The sequence below is a fragment of the Ranitomeya variabilis genome, chromosome 7 (assembly GCF_051348905.1).
Source record: "Ranitomeya variabilis isolate aRanVar5 chromosome 7, aRanVar5.hap1, whole genome shotgun sequence".
Taxonomy (NCBI): Eukaryota; Metazoa; Chordata; class Amphibia; order Anura; family Dendrobatidae; genus Ranitomeya; species Ranitomeya variabilis.
The window spans coordinates 234,316,211-234,324,764 of NC_135238.1; positions in this window are offsets into that span (position 1 = coordinate 234,316,211).

The window sequence follows — 8,554 nt, forward strand, 5'->3', positions numbered from 1 at the left end:
TAATGTTACCTGCTTAACCCAGCAGGAAGTACGGCGGCGTCTAAAAATCACAAAAATTGACAAATCTCCGGGCCCGGATGGGATACACCCCCGAGTACTGCAGGAATTAAGTACAGTCATTGATAGACCATTATTTTTAATCTTTAAAGAGTCCATAATAACAGGGTCTGTACCACAGGACTGGCGTATAGCAAATGTGGTGCCAATATTCAAAAAGGGGACAAAAACTGAACTCGGAAATTATAGGTCAGTAAGTTTAACCTCTACTGTGGGTAAAATCCTGGAGGGCATTCTAAGGGATGCTATGCTGGAGTATCTGAAGAGGAATAACCTCATGACCCAGTATCAGCACGGGTTTACTAGGGACCGATCATGTCAGACTAATCTGATCAGCTTCTATGAAGAGGTAAGTTCCGGACTGGACCAAGGGAACCCAGTGGACGTAGTGTATATGGACTTTTCAAAAGCTTTTGATACGGTGCCACACAAAAGGTTGATACATAAAATGAGAATAATGGGGATAGGGGAAAATATGTGCAAGTGGGTTGAGAGTTGGCTCAGGGATAGGAAACAAAGGGTGGTTATTAATGGAGCACACTCGGACTGGGTCACGGTTAGTAGTGGGGTACCACAGGGGTCAGTATTGGGCCCTCTTCTTTTTAACATATTTATTAATGACCTTGTAGGGGGCATTCAGAGTAGATTTTCAATATTTGCAGATGACACTAAACTCTGCAGGGTAATCAATACAGGGGAGGACAATTTTATATTACAGACTGATTTATGTAAACTAGAAGCTTGGGCTGATAAATGGCAAATGAGCTTTAATGGGGATAAATGTAAGGTCATGCACTTGGGTAGAAGTAATAAGATGTATAACTATGTGCTTAATTCTAAAACTCTGGGCAAAACCGTCAATGAAAAACACCTGGGTATATGGGTGGATGACAAACTCATGTTCAGTGGCCAGTGTCAGGCAGCTGCTACAAAGGCAAATAAAATAATGGGATGCATTAAAAGAGGCATAGATGCTCATGAGGAGAACATAATTTTACCTCTATACAAGTCACTAGTGCGACCACACTTAGAATACTGTGCACAGTTCTGGTCTCCGGTGTATAAGAAAGACATAGCTGAACTGGAGCGGGTGCAGAGAAGAGCGACCAAGGTTATTAGAGGACTGGGGGGTCTGCAATACCAAGATAGGTTATTACACTTGGGGCTATTTCGTTTGGAAAAAAGAAGACTAAGGGGTGATCTTATTTTAATGTATAAATATATGAGGGGACAGTACAAAGACCTTTCTGATGATCTTTTTAATCATAGACCTGAGACAGGGACAAGGGGGCATCCTCTACGTCTGGAGGAAAGAAGGTTTAAGCATAATAACAGACGCGGGTTCTTTACTGTAAGAGCAGTGAGACTATGGAACTCTCTGCCGTATGATGTTGTAATGAGTGACTCATTGCTTCAATTTAAGAGGGGACTGGATACCTTTCTGGAAAAGTATAATGTTACAGGGTATATACACTAGATTCCTTGATAAGGCGTTGATCCAGGGAACTAGTCTGACTGCCGTAGGTGGGGTCGGGAAGGAATTTTTTTCCCCATGATGGAGCTTACTCTTACCACATGGGGTTTTTTTGCCTTCCCTTGGATCAACATGTTAGGGCATGCTAGGCTATGGGTTGAACTAGATGGACTTAAAGTCTTCCTTCAACCTTAATAACTATGTAACTATGTAACTATGTATCACTGGGCTTGATTGGCAGCAAACTCGTCTGACCTTAACCCCATAGAGAATCTATAGAGTATTGTCAAGAGGAAGATGAGACACCAGACCCAACAATCTAGACGAGCTGAAGGCGGCTATCAAAGCAACCTGGGCTTCCATAACCCCTCAGCAGTGCCACAGGCTGATCACCTCCATGCCACGCCGCATTGATGCAGTAATTGATGCAAAAGGAGCCGGACCAAGTACTGAGTGCATTTACTGAACATACATTTCAGTAGGACAATATTTCTGATGTTAAAATCATTTTTCAAGCTGGAGTTATAAAGTATTCTAATTTACTGAGATAACGACTTTTGGGTTTTCATTGGCTGTAAGCCATAATCATCAACATTAACAGAAATAAACACGTGAAATAGATCACTCTGTGTGTAATGACTCTATAGAATATAGGAGATTCACTTTTTGTATTGAAGAACTGAAATAAATTACCTTTTTGATATTCTAATTTAGTGAGAAGCACCTGTATATTGGAGTCAAGCACCTTGCTCCCACCCACAGTGCATCCATATTAGAGTTGCGTACCTTGTACTCAGCAACAGCACACCAAAGTGATAGTCACCCATTATGTTCGCAGCCAGATTGCCCCCATATCAGAGTCGGCCATCATGCCCCCAGCCATGGTGCGTCTATATTGCAGTCAGGCACTTTGCTCCCACCACAGTGTATCCATATCAGAGTCGGCCATCATGCCTCCAGGCTTCGGTCTTGTTGAAAAGTACTTTCTCCTGAGGAATGTGATGGTAGAATAGAGGAAATAGCCGCATGTTCAGCATGTTGCAATCAATCTGCAGAGATCTACTCTGTAAATATTTGGTCAAATCATAAAATACGTAACAATAACCGCAGTCATCACTTTATAAAGTGCACACAACTTGTAATAAATATATATGGGGGTGAATACTTTGTAAATTGTATCAAACATTGATGTAGAGAAGAAGCAGAGGAGTGCGGAGCCGTGAGCAGGAGAGGTCAGGGACCTGTACGTCTGATCGGCTAGAAATGTCTATGTACAGGGTAAGGATGGCCGCACACATGACGGCTGCCGATAGTATTAATAATAATAATTTTTATTTCTATAGCGCCAGCATATTCCGCAGCACTTTACATTACAGAAAGTTCTTGTACTGTGCAGACAATAAAGGCATTACAGAGTAACACATAACTCAGATACCAGGAGGAGTGAGGGCCCCGATCACAAGAGCTTACAATCTATGAGGAAATATGAGACAAGAAAAGTAAATGGTAAAAAGCGCTTGTGTTGTGCGGTCCGGCCATCAACAGAATTAATAGGGTCTGCACATAACACTGCATGAACCGTCACCAGCCAGTGTGTGTACAGTACAACCACAGAGTAACTGCACGGGGGGTGTGAACAGATGACGCGAGGGTCCTGTTAGTGAAGAAAATCATGTAAGGGCAAAACGGGAATAGGTATACAAGTGAGTTGAGGTGATTGGCCGGTCTGAAGAAATGCGTTTTTAGGTCTCGCATAAAACTGTGGATACTGGGAATCAATCTAATTGTCCTGGGTAGTGCATTCCAGAGATTTGGTGCAGCATGAGAGAAGTCTTGGAGACGGGAGTGGGAGGTTCGGATTATTGAGGATGTTAGTCTCAGGTCATTATCAGAACAGAGGACACGGGTAGGGTGGTAGGCAGAGACAAGGGAGGAGATATTGGGTGGTGCTGAACCGTGGAGCGCTTTGTGGCTGAGAGTGATGAGTTTATATTGGACTCTGTAGCGGATGGGAACCAGTGCAGTAATCACCTCCGCTCCTATCTGTAAAGGTCATTTCCAAACTCACAGATCCATTGCATTGAAACGTGCATGACGATCACATGTTGTTGAATGTCATGGACCTAAATCTTTCTTCAACTTTTGTTTGTTTCTCATCATTTTTAAGATCTCTGCTTGGTCTCATTGAATGAAGTCTATATAAATTCAAATAATATATCTTTATAAGGCCGGTTTCACACATCCTGATATTTCCGGTACCGGAAAAAACGGTCCCGGAGATATCAGTGTCCGTGTGTGTACTACGTGCGGCACACGTGTGGCAACCGTGTGCCACCATGTGCCGCATCAGTACCACACGGACGGCCGCCGGGGAAGTAGCACTAGTGTACGCGCTGTTCCCCTGCGTGTGGTGCTGAAGCCGGCTGTCATCCCTTCACCCCTGCTCTGCCAGCAGGGGAGAATGAAAGAATGAGAACTGTGGGCGCAGGCTCAGTGACGTCACCGCTAGTTACTAAGCCTGCGCCCGCTGCGTATCATTCATTCCCCAGTAGTTTACAGCCTGGTCGGTCGCATTAGCAGCGCTCCCAGTTGTAAACTGTACATTCCCCTAGATATGGATTATGGTGTAAGACTGACAGGACGCCAGACAGGTATGGTATATTGTTGGTTTATTATTTTTATTTTTTTAAGGGCGTCGCTTGGATTACCAGTAAAATAACGATGGAAAAACTGTGTGGTGTGTATGATTTCATTAAAAGGCTTTATTCTTACTGTGTGGTGTTTAATTAACCCTTTACCAACTATAGGATTAGTAATGGAGAGGTGTCTTATTGACACCTTTCCATTACTAAGCCGGGCTTAATGTCACCTTACAATACGAAGGGGCCATTAACCCCCCCATTACCCCACTTGCCACCGCTACAGGGCAAGTGGAAAAAACCTGGCAAAGCTCCAGAATTGGCACATCTAATAGATGCGCTATTTCTGGGCAGCTGCAGGCTGCTGTTTTTAGGCTGGGGGGGCAATATCTATGGCCCCTTACCAGCCTGAGAATAGCAGCCCGCACCTGTGAGTTTTGCCGGGTTGGTTTTAAAACATAGGGGGGCACCACATTGGGTTTTTCATTCATTCATTGTCCCCTGCTTGTGCTGCTCGTCGGTAGAGCAGGGGACAATGGATGAGAGCTGGCTTCAGCACCACACGCAGGGGAACAGTGCTTACAGTAGCGCTACTTCCCAGGTGACCGTCCGTGCACACGGAGGGCAGTGAGCACTGTTCTCCGTGTGCACGTGTGTGGCATGTTTTGCGGCCCCTGTGTCCGGGTAAAAACGGACATGTCTGTGTGTTTTGCACATGGACACACGGTCTGTGAAAACACGCTGACATGTGCATAGACTTATTCATTTGAATGGGTCTACGTGTGTCAGTGTCTCCGGTACGTGAGAAAACGGTCACTACACGTACCGGAGGCACTGATGTGTGAAACCGACCTAAGGGTTCACATAGATTGCATGGATTTTGTTGCTGTGTCCAAATAGAATTTTTGCTCTGTGAATGGCACATGACAAACTTCTGTCTGCCCGCAGCCACCACTAAGGGGAGCTGTCTGTATTTGGATTTTGTGCAGTTCCTATTAAAATCAATAACTAGGTTTGCAGCCCTGCCATTAAAGGGGCTGTCTAGGTTAAGCTATTGATTGCCTGTTTCCTCAATACACTATGTGGTAATTTAAATGTTTGAATTAAAAAAAACTACAAATAGTGCCACCAAAAAAACAAATCCCGGAATAAGTATAAAAAAACTTCGGCTTTTGAAAGGCAGGGATTAAAAGCAATAAATAAAAAACTGAATTACCAAGGGGTTTACATTGACTCTCTAATGACCCTCTAATGGAGGAGGCTTTTTATTGGGGGATACCATTTTTTGTCAGCATGTATTCTTAGATTGGGGACATGGAAAGATGTCAAGTGAGGAGGATACAGTAATGGATAATACAGACCGAGTGTTTGCCTCCACCTCGTGGTAGAAAAAGAAAATGACACCAAATACAAGAGGGTCCCTGCACCCTTTTCCCCCAAATAGCAGCATTCCTGACCCAGAACTCTATCAGAAAACCATCACAACTGCAATAAATTGCTGCAATGAAAAAAAACTTGGCGATGCGTAAATCATTTTATAAATAACAGCTAATATTTGCAAATGCTCCAATGGTGAGCCAGATAGAAATGACCTACAGACTGATACAATGTCTCAATTGTACAGGGCTGCGGAATATGTTGGCGCTTTATAAATAAAATTATTATTATTAATGTATCAGTGCAGTTAAAATGTAACAAACTATCAGGAAAAGAAAAAGATTATTGCTATTGAACGTTCAGCATTAGAGACAATTGTAACAAATACTCAGATGTGACAGGTATTAGGTCCTTAATGGATGTTGCAGGGGAAATATCGCATTACACGACAGTCAATCATATGAGCACTATTGGGTTTTTTTCTCCCATTTTTCAATGAGCCATATTTTTTCATTTTTTGGTTGATATCATCGTACAAGGGCTTGTTTATTGCAGGATGAGTTATAGCTTTGATTCACCCTATTCAGTTGTGTGAAATGGTGACCTTAGTGCTTCAGGTCAGTTGGATTAGAGTGAAACTAAATTTATATATATTTTTTGTTTTATTTAAAAAAAAAAAAAAAGAAGCAAAAATAGAAGCAAAATTTGTCTTCCATCTCTATATTTTGAAAGTTTTAACATTTTTATTTTTTTGTTTATAATGTTGTAGGAAGACTTGTTCTTAGCAGGGCAAGCTGCATTTTTTATATTTTATTACTTTACAGTTGATATACAAATATGTAGTTAGTTTTATTATTTTTTTTAGATTTTGCTATTTGCATTACAGGAAAAACGGGGTGATTGAAGTGTTTAAATTTGTTTATTTTATTTTTTTTTGTAATATTGTAAATTTTTTATTCTCCTTAGGGAACTTAAATTTGTTTACAGCCTGTAAAGTATCCTGTGGTACTGTAATATTGCACTCTATCATATAAATAACAATTGCATCACAGTGGTTTTAAAAGGGGGCAAATGTTTTTGAATGGGCACTGTTTAATTCGTCATTTCTCCTGTATTGGCGCTGCAGAGAAATTAAATGCTAGCTGCTAGGTTCACCCAAAAATTACCTGATCACTGGAGGTTTCAGTCACAGGAAAATAAAGTGATTATCTTAATATCTAATACAAAGACATTATTTAAAAAATAGAATCCCTAGAATCATTTAACTATAATAACGGGCAATGTGGCTTACATTGCCATTTTTTTTTCTAAAAAAAAGTAGTTCTGAAAAATGGGCACAAATGTATTAAAAAAAGCATAAAACCCCCCAAAAGGTTAAAAAGGCAATATACAAAAGTTTAAATAACAATACTATAGATTTTTCTTAATGAAAAAATGTACAACAATTAAAACATATATTTCATATTGGTGTGTCCTTTAAGGTCTGAACTATTAATTAAAATATCAAATAGTTTACACGGGACAACGCACATCATAAAACAATTAAATATCAGTCTCCTCTCCAGCCAAAAAATGGAAAAAAAAGTTGTATAAAGTTAAGTGTGACACAAAATGTTAGAAATAGAAACAACAGCTCAGCTTGCAAGAAACCACAAAAGTTACGGGCCTAAGAATGTAGTTTAAATGTACCTAATGAACTTTGATCTCTAGCAAACGTGTTCACCACATGGATTTTGACTGCTGTCCTACTGTTCCAGATAGCCTGCCACATTTCCCGTTATGTCCCTTTATACCCCAGGATTGATTGCCCAAGGACTAGTTCAGTCAAGTCTGATTTTGGCCTGTGTGCTGGTTGCATGCGCCACAGACCAAACCACTGGGTATCGTGGACCACTGTGGGTTGCCACGCTGTCACACAGAGGACAGCGTGTGAGCAAGTGGCTGTGTTTGGCGGTGAAAACGTTATCACTGGTCAGGCCTCGGCTGGTGACCACTGCTATCGTCAGCATCATCTGCTCTCACTGATAGTAGTGAGAGTGGAAGACAATGATGAGAGTATTCAACAGTCTGCGCCTCTGCATAGGAAGAATTATGTCAGTGAGATATATAATTAGTGCAATGCATGTGTATCTTACTGTACATTTAGCTAATGAATAAAGAAATAAAAGAGAAAAATCGCATGGGGTCCCCTTTTTTTTTTTAATACCCAGCTGAGGGAAAGCAGACAGCTGAGGGCTGGTGTTATTATTCTGGGAAGAGGCCAATATCCATGTAGCTTCCCAGGCTATTAATATCAGCTCACTGCTGTCTGTGTAGCCTTTACTGGTTATTAAAGAAGGGGGACCCCCCGAAAAAATGATGTGTGGTTCCCCCCTATTTTTAACAACTAGCAAAGGTTAAGCAGACAGCCCGGACTGATATTAATAGGCTGGGAAAGGTCCATGGATATTGGTCCCCTCCCAAACTAATAACATCAGCTCTCAGCAGCTCCAGAAATTGTGCATCCATTCTGGTGCTTTGCCTCGACTCTTCCCACTTGCCCTGGTGCGTTGGAAAGCAGGGTAACTGTTTTGGGGTTGATGTCAGCACTCATCACCGCAGCCGGATTCACATGCTACCGTCAGTGTGTTCCGGTGGCCATGCTCAGAGGTCACGTTACTGATGTCACCGCTCAGCACTGCATCTTTTTCTCTTTTTTTTTAGCTGTGTTGTACTATTAAAGCTTGCTCTTGTTAGTTAGTGTGCTAGTGTGATGCTCACTCATTCACACGTAAGTACATTTGCAATGGTTCTTATTTGTAATAATAATAGTTTGTAATTTACAGCAGCTTTTGTCACCTTAACGTTTAGCCACAACATAAATAAATTGGCCACATAGATCTTTCATCTTGGGAAGAAATTGCAGCATGGACAAGTCTGTGCAAATCGGACTAGTTTCCCATATGCTGAAGTACACATAGCCCCAGTCCATAACACAGACAAGTACACGGAGCTGCGCACGGATGCA